Source organism: Anas platyrhynchos, chromosome 18 (assembly GCF_047663525.1).
Source record: "Anas platyrhynchos isolate ZD024472 breed Pekin duck chromosome 18, IASCAAS_PekinDuck_T2T, whole genome shotgun sequence".
NCBI classification, from domain to species: Eukaryota; Metazoa; Chordata; class Aves; order Anseriformes; family Anatidae; genus Anas; species Anas platyrhynchos.
This window is the reverse complement of record NC_092604.1, coordinates 1123246-1145140: the sequence shown is the minus strand read 5'-3', so window position 1 is coordinate 1145140 and position 21895 is coordinate 1123246. Positions and strand designations below refer to the sequence as shown.

At 41.9% G+C, this 21895-nt stretch overlaps 1 protein-coding gene across 1 annotated transcript in view; it reads right to left on the bottom strand.

Moving 5' to 3' along the window:
* Positions 1 to 20396, bottom strand: part of LOC113841777 (kinesin-like protein KIF27) — a 56352-nt gene extending 35956 nt beyond the window's left edge. Inside the window, 5 exon segments of the mRNA XM_072025275.1 lie at positions 2060 to 2179; positions 2383 to 2576; positions 2945 to 9175; positions 9578 to 9741; positions 19949 to 20396. The gene's annotated coding sequence lies outside the window, so the exon portion shown is untranslated.
* Between the last annotated feature and the right edge of the window lie 1499 nt (positions 20397 to 21895).

The following is a 21895-nucleotide window of genomic DNA, read 5'->3' as shown; positions in this document are numbered from 1 at the left end:
CCACGTGTTTAACAAGTGGGCTTTCCTTGTCCTCTCCGTACCCCTCCCTATCAACGTAGGGATGGACGAAAATACTACCTGCACTCCTGCTCCGTCCACTAACCGTCCCAGCCCCCTAAAGTCTCTTTTGATAGCCTTCAGGCTTCTGTCATCAATGTCATCACTGCCCGCCTGGACTATCAGGAGAGGATAATAGTCTGAGGGGCGTACCAGGTTGGGGAGCTTCCTGGCAACGTCCCTGACCCTGGCCCCAGGGAGGCAGCAGACTTCCCTACGGGTAGGGTCAGGCCGACAAATAGGGCCCTCCGTCCCCCTAAGGACAGAGTCTCCCACGACAATCACCCTTCTTTCTTTCTTGGTGGAGGCAGTCCTGATGCGTGGAGTCGACCTCCTCGCCCTAGGCATCCTCCTGGGAACACTGTCTATCTCTTCCTCAGTTGCTGTTGATCTCTCATTCTCCAGGGCCTCAAACCTGTTTTGTAAGGGCACCTGGGAAGGTGGGGCCGGAAGGGGAGGGCATCGCCTGCCATGTCGCGCAGGGACCTGTCTCCACTCCTCCTCAACTCCCAGATCCCCTCCGTCTGTCCGACGGCGACAGGGCAGGGGGTCCACCCCCGTTTGGGGTGTCTCACCCCGGTACCTCTCCTTGAGGCCCTGCAGGGAGTTGCTCCAGAAGTCTATCTCCCGCTCACATTCCCTGATGGCCCTCAGCCTCTCCACCTCCTCCTTGAGCTCCGCCACCATGCGGATCAGGTCATCCACTTGCTCACATCTCACGCACGCAGCGTCTCTGCCTCCCGCCGACAGTAGCAGCAGGCTCTGACACTCCCTGCATCCGGTGACCTGAACCGCTGCATTCTTTAGCGGGTACTCGGTCTGGGTGTGTACCGACCTCCTGCAGAGCGCTCCGTGCCTGGTGGAGACCATTATCGCCTAGCTAGAGACCGTCGTTAAGAGGCGTTCGTGTGGGCGGGGGTTCCTCTCCGCCCTTCCTGCTCGCCCTGCCTGCGCGAACTGCCGCGCTAACTGCCGCGCCACTCCCTTCTGACGCGCCACGCCCTGTTTGCCCGTCCTGTTCGCCGCGCTCCTGGTCGCTCGCGCTCCCTAGGGGCTGCTTTTGAACGGCCGGGCAGGGGGCACTGCTGGCCCCGCCTTCGCCTCGTCAGCCTCCCTCACGAGGGCTGCCGGCTCCTGGCGGCTCCCTGAAGTCGGCTCGATGCCGGAAAGTTAGCCCTGCCTGGCCCGATCCCCCGCTCCGCTGCAGAACGCGTCTGCCCCGGAGCCGATCGCCTCGGCAAATGGCCAAGCTCGTGATAACATGCACCTGAGGCTTGCAAAGAGATGCGCAGCTCCAGATCATGACAGCTGTCACAACACAGTGCTGAAACATCATTCCAAAGGTCAGTTTCTCAGTTCAGTGGAGTATTTCTGGGCATATTCACAAAGTTTGCATAAGCTGGAACCACTATGCACATTTAGATTTGTCATCATTCAGTTTGAGAAGACAGGCACTCTCAGACACCAGATGAGGGTGGGTTAAACTAATACACCTAGGATTATACTAGCATTATTCAGAGGGAAAAAGAACATCTGAAATTGCCTAGGTTAACCCTGTCTAGAACTACTTCTTGGAGACTTAGTTCTTCTGCACCTTTAACTTTCCCCACTTCCTACCCCAGGCAGCTAGAACAGCGTTATCGGAAGGACTGTGGGTCAGAAGAGACCTGAGAGTTCATTATCAAGCCTGCTCCCATGACGATAGAACAGCCTGTTTATTACCCCCCTGCTCCAGCAGGTTTTAGCAGTCTATTTAACAGCTATTCTGCATCTGTTGAGAAAACTGTCAGCATCTAATAAAAATATATATATATCTTGCTAAGACATACCTAAGGCATTGATTTTATTTTCCTCTGCTTCCTCCCACCCCCTCTCTTGGTAACAGAAACAAGTATGATTTTGAAGCAAACAAATCTATCCTGCAAAAGCACAATCAGTACACCTACGGCACTGAAAAATGCTTTTGTTGATTGATTTTGAGAACACATCGTTAGGCACTCACGTCAATTTCCATGTGTCTGAATCGGCAGACGTTCCTGAAACAACGACCCTCCTGCCACAGCTTGCAGACCGTCTCATTGCCCAGAGCAGCTTCGCAGTGGTGGTAGGCACATTTGTCTCCCTGGAACCAAAAGGAAACCAACGAGGAAAATAGAGTACAGCCTCAAAAATGGCCATGCTGCTGCCTAATGTTGCTACAACTGAATTCAGAATCTATCTGGTTCTCAAGTTAACCAAAGACCAGCGTGCTTCCTCCTCCTAATCTACTCCTTCCTGAAAAAAAAATGGGAAAAAAAAAGCAAAGCAAAGGAAAGCCAGCCATACCTTGGTACAGGTAGAATAGAAATAGAAGTAGCAATCGTCTCCTTGTTTAGACATGCCGACGAGTTCTGCTAACAAGCTCGGCTTCTCTCCACAGGGCCTTCCTCTGCTCTTGGAGAGAGCTGTCTTCACCCTTGCTTGGGCTGAAAGTCTTCTACTGGCTTGTGAGCAGGGAAATCTTCTTTTGAAAAGTAACCCTAAAGAAAGTAACAAGTGAAAAATAATGAGGAACCAACATTTTTCCAGCTTTCTTCAGTTCATCAAATCAAGTTATCAGTCTCTCGAAGAGAGCAAAGCCTTGAAATCAGCTGTTACATGAACTAACTAAATATGAAAGTTCCGTAAAGCTGCCAGGAGCTTTGTCAGCAAGCGTTCTCTTCCACATCCTCAATAAGATGACTTGGAGCACATCTGGAAGCCTGAAAACGGAGTCATTCCTTAAAAAACCACCTGATCATACATGCAAGTCAATAATCAACTCTGGCTACAAATAACTTCTCTAGAACACAGTTAGGACGCATTAAACAGCACGTTCCAGGCACTGTGGGTCTTCCATTTCACCTACCTGGACAACCTCAGCAAAGTTATCGATCTTCAAAGACTTCCAGTTAACTTCTCCTGTAGGCCAAACCAAGACTGAATCCGTGAATTAAAAATAAAGGGGTAGGAAGAATTTTCCTCCTCACTTTGCCAAGGGAACCTCTCATCCGCAATTCAAACATAGGATGTGCTTTTAAACGGCTTATAACTAATAGAGGAAGCAAGTCCATTTGAATGCTCTCTCAGACTGGAGACAGCCAGGGATAGTTAGCTCTTCAAAAAAATAAAAACCAAAAAACAAAACAAAACAAAAACAAAAAACCCAGCGCATTTAGAGATGAACTCGTGATTCAAAGTGGCTGCAAAAATGAGGCTCCATCTTCCACAGCCAGACAATTTAACTTTTTTTTTTTTTTTTAATTTAAAATTCAGTATGTTCCAATCTCTGGTCTTCAAGATTTCTTCACCTATTAAGAAAACACAAAAACCTTTCCCCGTCTTTATTACCTGTACAGCAAAAAACATACCAGTGCATATAAATCCACAGATGTGCATACGCATACACACATCTGTGTTTATACACACACGAGGAGGGAGTGAGAGAAAGTTAGCGAGAGCGACAGTGAAAATCAGAATTTTTGCCTTTTCGACACAGAGAGCGCGTAAAAATTCTCTCATTTTGAGGGAACTAGAAAAAAATGGAGGCTCTACAAAAGATTTTGATGAGTATGCCTTCGAGGCCGATGCTTTGTAAGATGAGTGATCTGGGGGCCAGCACACAAATATGCAGACGTATGTACATGCATACAGGATAAACAGATCTATACACACAAGCGTGCACAGTATATGTTGTATGATCTCCATAGCGAGAACAACTCGTAGCCCTGATCAGACACGTAGAGTTGCAATCAATTAACAGCAGGAAGACAGCAGATCAAGGGTACAGCAAGCTTTGAGAGGCAGGGGAATGCTCACTTTGCCAGTGGCATGACTGCATGATGCCAAGGATTTTGAATTAGTTGGATTTTTTGGAAGCAATTGGGTTTTTCTTTCTGCGCTGTAGCAAATACCACAGGTTTGCCACCACGTGCTGTTCCCTAATCCATATATCCATCCTCATCCATTGCTGCAGGATCATGAAAGGTTAGAGAAGACGACTTAGGTCCAATTTAACAGCCAATGATTTTTCGATGAGCAGAGCTGCAACAGATTTTATTTAGCCACAAGCATTTTTTTTTTCTTTTTTCTGAGATGAAGTCAGAAATTTTAATTATTATTTTTTTTAAAGACACTAAACACAAAACCTGCAACCAGACCAGATAAAGTTCAAATTAGAGTGATTCTGAAACCTTTCATTAAAACGCTGCACATTTCTGTGCAAATTATTTCTGACTCTTCTGGACAAAAGTGGATGAAATAGTTCTTACAAATTAATAATCAAAGGTTGGAACCTTTTACTCACACAAACACTAGTGAATTTTCCAGGAAATATTTTTTTGGCAGGGAATTTTCTCAAATCTAAAATAAAGAGAGGAAAAGTTGGCTTCTCATATTAGTTACTGCTTTTGACTGCTGGGCAAAGGGAATAAAAACAGTAGTTAAGTGCAAGCTTTCCTTCTCTTCTTTACTATGGATAGGAATCGTCACTTCGGACCTTTAGCACCTTCAGAAACACACCCAGTGCCATGCAGGTTCCTCTGCATCTACTTCTAACAATTACTGGTGCTCCTTAGCATGGAAGTTTGACTCAAAACACTCTCCAGATTTAGGTCTTTTGACTGCCCAAGGAGCTCATCATTTTGCTTGTTGCCTTCCAGTTTCCTGAACAGACCGGGAACGCTGTTCAGAATCTGAATGGATCTGGTCTAAGGAATGGGAAGAAAGCAAAACCAAGCATACCTCGCAGCCCTAAATTCCAAAAAAGCAGTCTCATTTTAAAAAGGACCTCAAAAGCTTTTTTTTTTTTAAACTGACACCTGCTAACACGGCAATCCGGGCGCTAAACCAACTGAAGTTGCCCCTGAAAGCCTGAATAAAAATGAGTAACTCTGGTGCACTCAGCAGGTCTGTAATAGAAGTTGGTAAGATTTTTAGATTTCTTTTTTTTGCTCCAGGGTGCGGGTAAAATGTTTGCATTAAGAGATTTTGAACCTTTTGTACCAAAGAATTAGAGATGCGCTACAGTGCCAGTAGCTGGGGGTCTGGAAATACACACCAACAAGTGTCATAAGCTTTGCCTTTGCTGAAGGAAGATAAATAGTACCAAGAAAATCTGTCTAGTTTGTTTTACAGGCTTGTCTTTCTCAGTATGGAACAAACTGACCTCCCTGGTCTAACTTTGCAGTTGCCTATTCTGCCTTTGTCCTGGAGAGAAGAGCAAGAAAGGAACAAATCTATTTTTGCACTCCAAAAACGCATTAGAGGAGGATTATCACACCCACCTAAGGGTACTTCCTTGTTTGTTTATAAAGCACCAAGTATTTCTCTTGGACAGTCTCTGTAGCTGGTCTGTTTTGTGCCTTCCATTTATAATAAAGATATTAAGATGCTTACCCCTTGTTTTTTGTTTTTTGTTTTTGTTTTTGTTTTTTTTCTAACGAACAGTGGAAGTGGAGAGTCGGATGACAAGCAAGAACAAACACTAGAAACTCCTTGTTCTGCCCCTGCTTTTTAATCACCCAGCATCACCCCGGCTGCAAAACAGCCTCTGCTGATTTACCTGCTTGTTAAAGCACCCCACAGGCTGCAAGTGCGGTGTGCTAGGTGTCAAGTTCTATTTAACGGTGCACAGGTAACCATTCATCTTCCCACATTCGAAGCACAGAACAGCCTCTTGCTAACAGAACTCATCCCTGCTGCTGCAAGAAACCTCATGGCCTGCAGGAAAACCTCAAGCTAAGAGTTCCAAAGCAAAAGCAGAAAACGCATGATTTGTACTCTTTATATTGGAGTGAATTCTAGCTGCTAAACGCTGCCTACATATGAGGGCACGTGCTGAGGCTGGGGGGAAGGACACTCAACACCCACTGACAGCAGGAGTGCAAAGATGACAGCCAAGAAGGCAAAGGTTAGAGCTGAACGCTGCCTCAGCTTCCTCCAGCAGCCAGCTGGGGGTCACCTTTCAGCACGCTCTCTGAGACTCTGAGCCCCGAGTTACCGCAGCCGCCAGGTACAGCTGCTCCTTGCTGGCCCAAACTATTGGAAGAGTCTTCAAACTTCAGGGACCTGTTTTATGACAGCCTCGAGATCCAATTAATCTGTTCCTGGCTGATCGTCCTGGTGTTTCTGGAGCTGTCCAAGAACAATCCTGAACTGAGGCACTCGTCTGATCAGACAGTGCTTTGGCACAGATTTGTCTTTAGCTTGACACATCAAGGTGAAGAGGAATCGATTCTTGCAAGCAACCTCTCAAGCAGGGATCTGATAAGGTGACCAAAACGACAGATCTGTTGTACAGATCTGAGCACGTCCCTCTGCAGGGAATCACTTTCAAGCCTAAGATGTTTCACCCATCTCCCTGCCCCAGAGCGACACAAGTAAAGCTCTTAAGCAATTGCTAACCTGTTCTCAGTGCTCACGAGTCCCAAATCACTCATTTTACAATCTATAAAACATGGCAGCTGGCACCTAGTTGGCACACGGTGACACTGCACACGTTGGCAGTGTCGTCAGGAGCTGCAAAGTCAGGGCTGAGGGGGTTAAGGGAAAACCACACATCAGTTTAGCAACTTGGCTCCCGTAGGATACTTCCTACGGCAGGAGTTTCAGCAAAGCCACTCAGAGGGACCTGCTGGCTAATTCAAACGGGACTTCTGCTGGAGCAGTCAGAAGGCAGCAGGAGATATCCAGTGGGCATCGCTGTCAGTCTGTGGCAGTTTGGGGTCCAGGTATCAGTGGTTAGGTGGGGTTTTCTCTGCTTCACTTTCTCCAAAGCTGTGAAAAAATATTTCTTTTAAAGCACTGTACAGTCCCACGTTAAGGATGGAACCAGCTGCATCAACTTCCAGTACGACGGTGTTGGAAAAAGGTGCCTTTGGTGGTCAGGAGCACAACAGCTCTGCTGATGTGTTATTTAAGTGTGTTCTTACATCTGAGTTTCCTCACAGCAGTATGTAGCTGAGGGGGTCCTACTTTCCTAGGGAAGATTTATGGTTTTTCTCCTACCAAGCACCAGCTCAGTATACAAAGCTCTGTTAATAACACCCAAGCATGTAGATGGAATGCAATTGTTTTCCTTACAACCCCCCAGTTATTTCCATGTCTGTTCTGGACCTTGGGATCTCTTTTGGGAGCTACATTACGCAGAGAACTACAATAAGGCTGAGATCACCACTGCCTCAATGTAATGCAAAGGTGAAGGCCTTTATGACAGCCAGTTTGGAAATGAATGCAGCCCCATCTTGTCAGCATCAGAGCAGAGCCAGCTCCAGATGGCTCCAAAAAGGAGCTGCTGCTGGCCAGAGCCGAGGCAGGGAGTGCTGCTGGGTGGGCTTCGGGGGAGCAGATTTAAGGAAGGGGGGAAAATACTGCTGTGCAACAGCAGCTGGGAGAGAGGATTGTGAAAGCGTGAGAGAAGCAGCCCTGCAGCTCCCAGGTGAGCACCACAGGAGGGCAGGAGGTGCTGCAGGCAGGCAGCAGCAGTTCCCCTGCGGGCTGTGCAGGGAGAGGCCCCTGGTGGAGCAGGCTGTCCCCCTGCAGCCCATGGGTCCCCCATGGAGCAGATCTCCACGCTGCAGCCCCCCCATGGGTGGAGGAGCCCCCAGTGGAGCAGGTGGATGTGGCCTGGAGGAGGCTACGGCCCATGGAGAGCCCCCGCAGGAGCAGGCCCCGGGCCGGAGCTGCAGCCCGTGGACAGGAGCCCACGTGGAGCAGGGGCAGAGAGGGACCGAGAAGGAGTGGTGGAGATGAAGTGCTACAGACTGACCACAACCCCCAGTCCAGTCCCCCTGTTCCCCTGCGCTGCACGGGGGGAGGAGCTGGAAGAGGTCAGATGGGGGGAAGGAAGGTGTTTTTGGTTTCTTTCCTTTGGTTCTCACTTGTCTAGCCTGGTAGTAGTAGTAGTTAGGCAGGAAATCTTACTGTCTCCCTATGCTGAGTCTGCTTTGCCCATCACGATCCTTGTTGAGCGATCTCCCTGTCCTTGTCTCAACCCTTGAGCCCTTTGCCTCGTATTTTCTCTCCCTTTCTCTTTGAGGAGGGGGAGGGAGAGAGTGGCCGTGATGGAGCTCGGCTGCCCACCCACCGAAAAGCACTGCAGCTGCAAAGTACTGGACAAGTTTTCAGAGCAACAAGGTGTTTAACAAGGAAATGTATAGTTTCCTTTTTCAGGCTTCCTAAATAATTGGGCTTATTTCATATTCCCAACTCGGAGGAGGAGAATTGTTGATTTCACCTTCTTTTTTCTTCCTTGGAAATCAAAGGCGAACAGCTCTAAAAGGAAGGGGAACGTATCAGAAGCAAGCTTTTTTTGGCTTGTAATCCTTTCTTAAGGAAAAGATTTCTCACACACCTTCCCCAGATGTAGGGGGGCAGAGAATAATTTTGGAACTACTCCAATTAAAGTCAGCTTGGGGAGAGTGGGACTTCTCTACTTGTTTCTGAGACATTCGCATTAGCAAGAGAGAGTGTTGTGTTGCCGCTGCCAGGGGCCTACGGTGATGACTTCAGAAACAGAATTGAATGATGTCACTGTGACACCTTGGTAACAGCTGCCTCTGAGCAAGTTTAGCGAGGAGGGACAGAGAAGAGTGCTGGATGAAACCACGTGAGGACTTGTGGATCCCACGTTGAGGTGCATCGAGAGGGCCCACCCTTCTGTAAGTGTTTGGATGCTTCATTTTAGATTTCTGTAGTTTGTGTAAAGTCCTTTCACAAGCATGAAGTTTGGTACTTTGGCTCAGGGATGTAGCTGCACAGAGTGACAGGTGCACCATGTGGCTGAGGGCCTCTGCACGTTCTCTCTTTCCCACACACGATCAAGAAAGAAGGGTAGACAAATAAGAGTGTGCTGTGGTCCTGCCATAGACCTCAAGTACTACAGCATAAACAAGAGACTTAAAAGTAGCCCATCACATGAAACTTCAGGACAGCAATGCACTTCATCAGCTGGTCTGGCCTGTTGAGTGGAGTGTCTCAGGATGGAGTGTATGAAGATGCACTCCATCTGCTTTCAGATTAGCACTTGCAGTGAGCAAGCTGCCTGGCCTTAACATTTTTCATTTCATTTTTCACCCGACTTTTGCTGGTTCTTCTTGGTCTAGAAAAAAAAAAAAAAAAAAGTGAACTCAGATCAAAATAGAAGGATTTCCTTTTCATTAATTCCATGTTCTTAACTTGACAGGTTTGGTTATTGACGTAGAAGGGACATATCTGGCCTGACTTGAGTTACTCATAATGTTTCACTTCATTGTAGATATGACTGGAAACCAGAGACAAGACTGGTAAAATCATTCCTAGAACTCTGTGTTGTTTTCCTTCAGGTACCTTGTCTCTCAAGTCGGTGAGGGCTGGGACAGAATGAGATTGGAAAAGTCAAGTGTAGTATTCATTGTTACAGAAGTAGTTGTCCTGTATCTTCTATGGCAAAAGAATTTTCCTGAATAAATATATAAATAAATAGATAAAATTCCCCTGGCAAAGATTGGAAGCTGACACTTACCTGAAAGTTACCAAAGCAACTTCCTCCCGGCAAGGTAACATAGCTCACAAATGGTGGGCCCAGGGAGCTCAGTGATTCATACACAATGATGCCTTCGCTTGGGAATACGGCCTTCTGCTTCTGTTTGCCTTCCCAGAACTCCTGCAATATTGCTACGACATTCACTGTCAAAGACATAAAAATGCTGAATGTAGGATGCATACATGTCCTTGATCTTAGTGTTTTCTGTGTTACACAAGAAATGCAGACATATGAGCTTGATACATTTATTATTGATAATAAAATGTCTGTGATTATTTCTGCTGGTGTGAAAAATATGATTTTGTGGCAATTTTGGACTTTCTGGGATTGCAGGCTACTGTAGTACATAAATTGCAGGTCAGCAATATTGTACTATTAAGTCAATGTGTTGGAACTTTGATATCACAGCAGCCATTAAGCTGCTCACTTTCAAACATGAGAAAATGTTATACTCAGATTCCTCTTTTCCATTCTCAAAAAACAAAAACAAAAACAAAAACACATGGTCATGCAAGGAAAGCAGCTGACTTTTAATGCAAAACTTTATGAAGTAGCTGGAAAAAAAGGTGTTGTATATTATGATGATAATAGTTGCAGGCTAATGTGAAAATAGAAATGTGAAAACCAGAAATCCAATTGACATCATGACTATTGAGCCAGTACTCCAAAGTTTTACGTTCTGTGTTGGGGTTTTCTCAACACTTTTCGGCTTGGACTCGAAAAGAATTTTAGTATAGTTTATCTAGACTCCTTTTACAGAGCCATGTGTAGCTTAGAGATAATTTTCTTTCTTTCTGGGCATCGTTCAGCAGGTGGTGAGCAATTGCATTGTGCATCACTTGTTTTGTACACATTAGTGGTATTAATACTCTTATCATCATTATTATTATTTTCCTTTTTTTTCTTCTTCTTTTTTTTTTTTTTTTTCCTCTCTCCAAATAAACTGTCTTTATCTCAACCTACAGGCTTTCTTTCCTTTTTTTTTTTTTTTTCTTTTTCTTTTTCCTGATTCTCTCCCCCATCCCACAGAGGGAGGGAGGAGGGTAAGCAAATGGCTGCGTGGTGCTTAGCTGCCTAATAGGTTAAACCACAACACTATGCAAAAACAAACAAATGAACAAACAAACAAAAAAAAACCAGCTGTGTATGATGTTCATCATTTCTCACTTGAAAATTTAAATTCAGAAGGTAAGAAGTATGTTTCTTAATTTGGACCTTCCAGTGGAAATATGGAAGCCCTAGGCAGCAGTATGGGTCCTTCAGAGTACTGATACTGGTTCAGTATCAAGTATTAGTGCATACAGGAATCAGTGGCAGAGATAATTTTCCTCATACATGTATAATTTTCCTCTTTCTTCATCTCGTCTGACCTTGTTAGTAGTGGAATAATGTAGAAGTGATCCATTTTGAGACAGTGTCACCCTGGTGGTAGCTCACATGCAATCTATGGACAGGGCATTGCTCTGTTTGCTGCAGGGTGAGCAATGTGAGCTCCAATATTGTCACCGCCTGTTTCCTGACTTCTGGCAGCTGCACTGCTCTCACAGACAACAGCTTTTCTTGGCATTTAGCCATGACAAGGGCAGACACACAGAGTGTGGTCATCACCAGTTCCCTTTTTGCTGTGCTCAAGCCATGAGGAAGTGTGGGTGGCGTGGTCTGAGCTCTGGGGAGGCGAGGCAGGGTGTTTGGAGCACACTGCTGTCTGCCACTGGATGGTGTCACGGATGCAGCAGCAGTGTTGGCTCCTACCAGTTCTGGCATTTTGGGCATTTAAAGCTGCAGAACTCTCATGGCATTGGAATATTGCTTCACCGTAAAGAAGAAAGTTATCTGAATAAATTTTGTATTTGTAACAGGAAACACATTGGGATAACCACTGTCTCAGTGCAGCTGTGAGAAAAAACTGAAATATTGAGGAACTCTTAACCACAGAAACTGACTTCTGCTTTTCTAAATGATGATGAATGTGGGAGAAAAACTGGTCTACTAGCCAGGGAAACTGCTACCGGTACGGACTCCAAATGGTAATCCACCTTCAGAAATTGGTCTCTGGCTGAATACCTCACTGATGTAAACATCTGAGTGTTTTTTTTTTCTTCTTTTTTTTTTCTTTTTTATGAGACCTTCTGCTCCACAGAGCATGCACACATTGGGTAACAATCTAATTTTAAACCCATTAAGTGAAAACTGATATTTGAACATAAAATTCATGAATGTAAAATTTCCAAGTTTAAACATGACAATTCAGTAGGAGCTGTTGCTTCAGTGTGAGAATGGTATTGGTGACATTCAGTCCTTTACTGGTATTGAAATAGATAGCAACAGAAAGTATCAGCTTTAAGAATATCACTGATTTAGGATGTTTCCATAAAGTGCTTTGGTTTTTGAAACAACTGTTGTCCAAGAGTGCAGTCCTTAAAAACAATAATGCAAAGTCCACAGGAATAATGAATTTGGTGGTGTAGGTAACCCACAGTACTCTTTCTGGTCTCATCATTCAGCCTGTATGATACAACTTTTGGTAAAACAATAAATAAATAAATTTTAATAAAGCTTGATTTCTCCCACATCATGATGAGATCGATTATTCTGTAGGTAATAAACTGCTGAGTCTTCTAAGAAGATGTACAATGCAATTGGCAAAGCTGCACAGGGAAATCCCAAGCATGATCATTTTTTGTCCAGTCCAAGTCCCTAGATTTTAGTATCCTAAGCCCCTCATTGATGGAGGGGAAACTACCCATAAATATCATGCGTGCTTTTGCTTACCAAGAGGAAATTATACTGGTATAGTGGTCTATAAAAGAAACAGGTATTTAAACTGTTTAGTACCAATGATAGCAATAAGTGACCTAAATTGCTGTGTGTCTGATCCTTGCTTCTCTTCTGTTGTTAGTTTTACAGAAATTAAGAGTTCAGAGTGTAAAATTTCTGTTTTAATTTCCATTCTTGTTCATGAGTCCTTTCGATGGTAATTCAGCATTTAGACAGCCTGCATCTCTCACTTGGCTGAAAGTTTCCACTCTGAAAACTAATATTCAAAAGACTTTTTAGAGCTATAGAGAGGTATCTACTTTCACTGCAATACACCAACAGAAATATATTTCCCTTCTTTTCCTGAAATCCTGAAACATGCTTTAAGCTGTCTCAAATTTTACAGATAAAGCAATATTTTACCAGAGGACTAGTAAGCAGTGAGTAGCTGCTACAGATTAAACTAATACATGTATGACTAACACAGAAACAGTAGCTGAGCAGCATCATTTTTATTCTGTTTAGAATTTCTGTCAAATGAAAGCTATGTGCCTATCCCACAGTGCAGCTGGATATCTCTGTAATTAAGTAATTAAAAGTGCCTGGGTTTGTACTGAATTGGATAAACATAAAACCTGGCTTAGCTGTGAGGATGGTAGCAGGAAATACTTGGTGGTATATATGTAGTGGCAGCATCAAATTATCACTGCAGTTTTTGCTGTGATTTTTTCAATCCTAGCCAAAACTAGCACCTCAAAACAGTGATGAACATGAAGATGCATCAGGTTAAACTACAGAATGCAGCCATGATATCAAAGCCTCAAACTTTTTTTTTCCCCAAGAATTCTTTATGTTTTGATTTAATTAATTTTATTTTATTCAACTGTTTAGCTTGAATCAGTATGTTTATCATCATTAAATTAAAACAGCATATCAATTTCAAATATATAATTAAAACAATTTCAGCTAAACTTGTAAAAATTCGGTGTGTGTGAAAACAGCTCTCTATTAAAAAAAAAAAAAAAAAGATTTTATTTATGCCTAACAGCCACTACAGCCACTATTATTTTTTTTTTCCTTCATTATGTATCACATGGATTTGTAGTAGTTTAGGAAGATGTGAAAAATGTATACATATGATCAGATGCACAATCAAATATACTAAGTGACTATTCTAAGATAGTAACTAATGATTACTAATATGATGATTACTAATGTTGTATTAAGATCTCTCACTATTCATTTTTCCTGCAATCACATGCATTGTTTGCCTTCATTTCTAAACATTCCAGGCAGAATGTTGTTCAGTCTCTATGCTGTATATCAGTATTTGGCATCCAACTGGCTTAAGTCTAAAAATGCAGTATGGAAAACAATGAGAATTTTCAGAAGTACATAAATGAAACAACAAGATTCATGGTTTAATGCAGCAAAATACTGTAATTTACGTCTCATTTTGAAAGGACATTCTCATTGTAATTGACTTTCGTATTTTGAAAGATGCCTATGATGTGGTTGAGTTTTTAAGATAATGCTTATAGTATTTGTATGCAATGACAAACAATTTTCTTCAGGATTAAATCATCCATGCTTTAAAACAATTTATTTTGTACACTGTCAGTTGCTGAATTAGTTAACAGTATTGATTTTGTTGTAGGCAATGCCAAGACCCCATTCAGACAATATTTTATCCACTTTATACCTCAGATCTTTCTCGGTTAGAGTTTCATAGTAGTACGTGCATCACCAAGTTCAAGAGCAAGAATTCCATATACCCTCCTTTAGTACTCTCCCATCTGTGAATATTAATGGTTCCACAATAGTCTATTTGAAGCTGGCTGTAATGCCTAGTTACGAGGTGAGAAGATGATTTTTCTTCTCTACTTTGCTTTTTACTCAGCTGGAAAAGCCTCTTGCCCAGGGGCTGAGCATTGTACCAAATGAAGCTGTCCCCAAGTGCAAATCCTGGTAGAGTTCTTGAAGTTTTCCTAGACTCTAAGGACTTTTTATTATTTATTTATTTATATATATATATATATTTGAATTTAGGACAGGCTGCGAGTTCTGTGGAACAACAAATATGTGGGTTATACAGCTGCATTTACCCTAAATGAACCCTGAGCTCTTTTGAGAGTTCAGAAATACAGTTTGATGTGAACTGTGTTTGAAAGAGGATTAAATGATAACACATTTATTATAACACAACATTGTTTTCCAGACAATTTCTCACCTTTCAGTAGCAACTGTCTTGCCTCTGCTCAAGGAAGTCTGTGAGTCAAATTAAATATCATTCTAAGTGGGAAACAGAACTCTCCAACTTGGATTATGTCAGTAAGTTTGCACTGCATTGATGCCAGAAAAAAAATAGCTCCAGGTTTCTGTGAATTACTGCTAAAAATACTGGCTAGGCATTCACCTCAACCAAGGCAAACAAACAATGCCATAAACAGGAGGCTGGCCAACTGGGAGGGGGGTGTTTTGGCCAAGACTGGAAGGGCAAATCGGAGTGGGAGCCAAGTGACTCTGCCACTGAAGTGGAATGGAGTCATATACTTGACAACGTCTCACTGCCGAGAGAGTGGAGTATAAAGAACACACACCCAAGATAACCACCTACTTTGTCATTTTAAAACTTAAAACAGCTGTTTCTAAAAGTCCTTTTAACTGCCTTCGTGGATTTAATTTAATACGTGAATGCAGAAGAAAAATACAAGCTTTTTGAATGAAAGAAATATGTAATATGAAATCTATTAAAGAAGATTCTTCAGTGAGAGGCTAGTAAAGTTCCCTTACATGTCTTAAATCAAGCCATGGCACATAATCAGTAAAACTATATCGTTTAAACAAAGTTCATAAGTTACAAGTGCACCCTTCCCCAGCTGCAGCCTATTAAGGCTTGTAACTTAATGCATACATCTTAGGGAAGCTGTTAAATTGGGCTCAGGCTAGCAAAGAGATACTGTTTAAATCTCTAGAAAAAAAAAAAAAAAAAAAAAGGCAGCAACTGGAGTGGGATCCAGCTGTTTTGAGGGAAGGTTTTATTTTTATTGCTTCTCTTTTGATTTATTTTGCATATTTTTAAACATATAAATAATAGCTTTAGGAAAAAAAAGGTACAAATGCGAGTAGGCAATATCAATTAATTTTCCCATGATCTTACTATGCATTTATCATATATATTATGTTATGTATTAGCATGTTAGCAGTGATTTTGTTAGGATATTCTGGTCCATATGCTATACTATTCTGTTCTCCATGTATATGTACAAAAATAAAAAGCCCCATATCCTTACTAAACCTAATGAAATTAGGTATATTGTTAAATATATATAAAAACATTATCAAGTATCATGTACTGGGACACCAACAATATGCTGAGAGGACTTCAGGGGCATTTTTCCTTCTCCATGATGGATTTGGATGCTATATGAGTGAGCTGATCTAGCAGTGGACTACTAGGTGATTCTGTCTAAAACCCTTAAAAAGCACAAAAAGTAGCAAGATGTTGTTTCAGGAAAAGAAGATCTGATTGTGGGGTGAGATTCCACTTGTGAGAAGCAACATCTTTAATTGGCAATGGCTACCTTAAATCCAGCACTGACTGACAGTTCCTAGACTTCAAGGATTTGGAAAAAGAACAAAATAAAATTAAATAAATGAACTGGATGGCCTCCTCAAGAGCCATTCTGAACATGTTACCAAGTAAAGGAAGAAAGAAGAAGATGTTGGAGGCAAGCAGCTCAGAGAATGGTGTAGGCTTTGTGAACCATTGGTATGTTTGTAGTCACAGCAGATTTAGATGCAGCTAGGGAAAGGAAGGGTAGAGACTGGGAGGGTTTCACTGACACCACCGTTGGACTGAGGCAAAAAGTCAATCCCTGCAGCGTTATGAATTGAGTAAGCAGGTTATCACTTGGAACAGAATGAGTAGACATACTAAAGTCAGGTGTTTTTAAGCTGATAGTCTGAAGACAACTGTTAATCATTGCCGAACAGCTTGGCTTGGTCTACATTCTTATGTAGCATTACATGGGAAAATGATAAGAACCTTGGTATAATTTCAGCATCTGAATATAGCAATAAAGAATTATAAATTGGTCAATCTCCTGTGATAACCAGAAGTATAACTGATTCGCATAGGAATAGTATAGTAATAATAACATTAATCTAGAAAGGAAAAGACTGTTTGTTTGATAAAACTTTTAATCTTGTAATATTTCTCCAAGGCAACTGACTTACTCTGGCTATAGTGCACTTCAATTTAAAAGCTTGTATCAGAGAGCTAGTATGGTACCCACTGACAAATCTATTTCAATGTTAAATGAAGAAAAGTGAGCTGGGCTGATTCTACCAAAAATTATGGGCAGATCCCCATAAGTTAACATACTTTCTTATTAAAAACTCTACAGTCTAACCTGTCCATCTATTGCTGACCTGAAATCTTTGCTGGCAAAACGTGCAAAGGAAAATGTGCGATTTGTTGCTACCAGTAAAAAGAAATGGAGACACAGTGCTGTTCAGCTGATGTAAAATCACTTTGCTAAATGTTCACAAACCAACCAAGTAGCAATCCATCTAGGAACCATGAATTCAAGTCAGGGCTTAAAAAGACTTTCTGGAAGTACTTAGCTTTTTTCCAAGCTTTATCGTAACTCCTACCTGATACCATAATATTTTTTGATATGAAAACGAAGTCGTAATAAGGTCAGCATATGGATTAGACCAGTGCTGGGGTTAATTAGGTCTGCATGGTAGAAAGCATTATCTTTTTATCATGTTATCTGGGATGGAAGCTACATACAGCGCACAGTTCAGGGAAACACACACACCAAAAAGCAAACACAACTCTTGCAGTAGCATGGGTTGAGCACTGGGCTCCTTCTTCTTGCCTTCCTCCTCCATGTCTTTGCCTGTCCCATTCTTGCTGGAGCTGCCAGCCCCTCTGCAGCCCACTGTTCCCCGTCCCCCATCAGTGGGCTGGTGACAGGCCTGCACCACGGGGCCTTGCTCAGACCCCTGCTCTCTGCCAAAGATTGTCTACCACTATAAGGATAAAGCATTCTCATGGCAGGGAGGAACTTGTGAGAAACAAATTATCCCTGCTGTCTTGTTGCCAGGGCACCCAGCCATGATCTTGCATCTTTCCCAAATCCCATCATCTCTGCCTCTGCTGGGCAGATGCTAGCCCAGAAGGAGCACTGCTGCAGCAGGCACAGCACCACTCACTGTATTTGCTCCTGCAAGCTGCACCCAGGAGGGCAGGGACTTTTGAACATCTTGTCTCTCCCTGCTGCTGTTGAAGAAAGCCCTCTGTGAGACATTCCCAACAGAACAAAGTGTTGGGACAGTGCAAGCCAAGACCTCTAGGTTGGAATGGGAACAAAAAGTGTATGTGGTGCTGAGCAGTGATGAGCAGACTTGCTCTGACATCTTGCTCTAGCAAAACTCAGTCCTGTTGACATACTGAGTCACACCACATTGTGAAAAGGGTAGATGCTGCTGCAACAAAGTAGATCCTGAATGGACTTCATTCTTACTTTGTTCTTTCCAATAAGGTCTGAAAGTAATGCGTTTGTAAGAGATGTGGACGTGGTCCCATGGGGAAACATGAGACACTATGTTCTTTCTAGTCTAATACTTGCTTGCTGTATTTAAATCTGATTAAAAGTCAGAGATGGACACCACCTAGATCTAAAGATGACTTTTTGCTGAAGATAAAAAGAATGCATGTAAATTCTCATCTGACTCATCAGACAAAGCACTATGAATGTCTGTCACCAGTCAGAATTAGTGGCACACACTCACAGCAACTTCAAGCCTGTATAGGTTAAATTTATATTAGAATGCCTTCAAAATTCTTTTCATACCTCAGAAAATCTAAAGTAGAAAAAAAAAACCAAAACTACTCGAATCCACTCGCACTTTTGTTTCTATTTAATCATCTCTCCCTCCCTTAGATCTGTGGGTGGTCACAAATGCATTGTCCAAGCAGCTTGTACATACACTTTCAATAAAAGCCTTGTCAGTAGACCTGCAGGAACTGGTTACCAGTGGAAACTTATGAAAGGGAATGCCCCTCTCCTCGAGCCCACCCCCCACACTGCACCCCGATCAAATTCTTTGTTCCTGTGATGTGTGTACATTCACAGACTGCTCCACGAGGTCCCAAGACTGCAACAGTAATACAAACCTACCCAGCAGCATACAAACCTCCTGCAGGGTGGCCTGAGAAACAGATGTCAGACTCCTAAGCTCTGGGACAGATCCTTATGCTACATTCACACAAGAGTAACATCCTTCTACAAGAGTAAATCCAACTTAGTCCCAGGGAACTACTGGGTCAGCCTCTGACTTTTCAGTGTGGCTATGAGCATAAGAATCTGGCAAGTGGAGTTGTTTAATGCAGATGTACATGGGTTTTTCCCCTAGCTCCATCACTAGCCATGTCTTTAAGTCTTTATTCCTTTTACAGCAAGTTTAGAAGGCAACAGTTGACTGTATGAGACTGATTTTATTAACTCTAACAGAGCTGTTGACAAAAGAATGAAGTGGAGATTAAATAAATGTCTCTGCAGTGTGCCTCAGGTCACACGGGAGATTACGATTAGAAGTGAATGTTAAATAAATAAATAAATAAAACTCCCTTCTAAAAATCTAACATTGTTCCAGCATTGTTTGCATGTTAAATGATTGACTAGGTGATTCAGACTGAAATGACACCCAGCAAAATACTAATTTTACAATCAAATTGTTTATGTAGGACCAGATTTGGGGGCATGACATCAAGAGATCTCATTCACCTGTGAAGAAAACTGAGAACAATGGAATTTAACTATTGTTTCATTTGATCTGTTGAAGAGGGTTTTTTCCATTGTATGAAATCTGTGGATGTATTTTCTAAGAAATTACTAATTAAATAGCACTTTGTTCCATGCATAGCCCCACTCAAATCATAAATTCAAATTTAAATACTCTTATTTCCGTGATGTGAGTTGCATTGAACTCTGTTTCAAGGGATGCATCAGGCCAGTTTATTATGTGCCATCTACTGAAAGGTACTTCAGAACATTTCACAAGGGATAGTTTGTAAAATGAGAGAGAAAGAGAGAATAAAGTGTTTTGGCCAGGTTTAAAAAGTGCATCCATAGTCAAGTCTGATATGGGGGGGGGGGAGGGAAATCACATTCCATATACTTGCAGGAAAACATCTTATGTTTTAAGATTGCAATATTTGATATTTTGCAGTACTACAGTCAAGAAAGGTAATTTATAGGACAAACTAACCACAGAAAGAGAGTTGGCATAAAGTTTTCCAAAATTGTCAAGCAGTAAAGTTTTTACCATGTTATTAGAATGTAATTAAATATCCTAGGTAAAAGTTGTGAATCAGTTTTCTGAAATGCAAACTTAAAAAATAAGCAGCAACACTGCCTTCAAATAGGCAAGATAAAATAATGATAGTTTGTGGTATGCACACGAATACATGTACAAGCATGTTAATTACTTCTCTCTCTTAATTTGTTGGGTACAACAGACATTTGAATTAAATACACTCACTATCAGGGAAATAAAATCATTATCTTTGGTACTTACAGTCTTTAAAAACCAGGGCAGGGTCTCGATGAGGCAGAACTTGGGCAATTACAAGTTGCAGAGACTCCAAGGTTCTGTCCATCTCTGCTCTGCTTTTCCAGAAAGCAGCCACAAGCTGCCCTCATGCCTGAGTCAGGCAAGTCCTGTACCAACTCTGGATTCCTGAGGAATCTCCCCACGTCTCCCAATCAGGCATTGCCTCAAACCCCACGACCCTCCGCAGGGTCCACCTCCCCGGACTGCTTATCTTTGCTGTATGCTGAGCTAATTAGCTGCAAAGGCAGGCTGACAGGCGCATTCCTACTCCTTCCTTCTGTTAAACACACCCACCTACAGGCCAGGGAGAGAAGCTAATCACCAGAAAGAAGTTTGTTTCATCGGTTTATTGGCGATGTGCTGAGGCAAAGACCTCTGGTTCATACCAAATGAATAAAGAGACTCTCTTGCTCACCCAAACCCTCAAATTATGGAAAAGATTGCAAATATAAGGAAATACTTATGTAAAGCTATACTAAACGTGATAGCCTGAAAGCAGCATGCAGGCTCTTGTTTAAAAACAACAAATTCGATAAAAAGTATGGTGTTTTTTTTTTTTCTTCCTGTAACTATGTAACTGGAGAAGAAGGATATTAATGGCAAATAGAAAATTAATCCAATTAGCAAAATTAAACTTGTGATATATTAGGTTAACCCAATTTGAATCTGGTTTCCTGAAAAGCAGTTTCCTTACTCCCTATACAATAAATGTATTAAAATACCAGTGAATTAAACTGTTTACATCTAAAAGGACCTGTGGGATATGCAGAGGTCTGAAGAGGCACTCCAATCAAGGCAAACACAGATGCAGTGGCAAAAGCTTGAAGCACGAATGTAAATACATTGCTGTCACACACATTTGTGTAAGAGTCATAAACTGTACAAAATAGTTGCTTTGCTCAGCTTACTTTTATTTCAATTCCAGTAAAGTCTTCTTTTTGATTTGGAAAAAATCCCAAAGTAAGGATGTGTGTTCTTTAATTACTGTACAGTCTTTCCCAAAGAAAAATTATTTTTTTCTTTTTTTCTTTTTAAAGATGCAGCAGTGGAAAACTGCTGGGCAACCTTTTATCTCCATCACTTGCAAGTTTCAGTACATACTGTTTCATTTATAGAGTGTGCATTGCACAAGGTGTATCTACTCTTTATCTTCATGTTTTGTTTACAAATTAATGAACTAACATTGTGTTTGTTTACTAAAACATTTAAAACCCATTTTGTTATTACCCGCACATTCCTTGCTAGGTGAATTCGCTAAGATAATCAATAATGCTATTGTCTTAACCTCTGCATTTTCCCAAGTTCACTCTAAGAGAACTCTAAACTTCATCCCATGTGTAAACTTTGTGGCGACCTTTGATGACTTCAGATATTTCAGGAATTCTGCTGCTTTGAAAAAAAAAAAAAAAAAAAAAAAAAAAGGCTTAATAAAGATATATTAAGCTGTAACTCCCTCACTTACTCTACTCTCTGAAAAGTCTCGTCTGGCAGAGTAAATGAAAATGATAACTTACAGCCATCCATTAGAATACCTTTAAAAGAGTTAATGGATGCTTTAAAGGAACATTTTGAAAATAAACAGCATGGATTTCCATCATTCCATCCTTTCTATTCTCATGGAGCACAATCAAACGGGACAGGCTTTGTATATTTTTGGAACCCATTACCAAGACAGACTTCAGGTCATGCACCAGAAAGAACTCACCCACTGTGAAAAGCTCTAAATTAGAAGCCAAAAAGTGTGTGCACATCTTATGCAAAGAGCTTCAACTGAAATCTCATTAAGCAGTCACTGAAACAACCCCTTAACAGATAAGAGTGTAGAAACATAAAAATATGTTTTTTCCCTTTACATTTAAAATGGAAATAAAATTAAATTCAATTAGGCTGCTTTTCTGCCCGTGCTAAAAA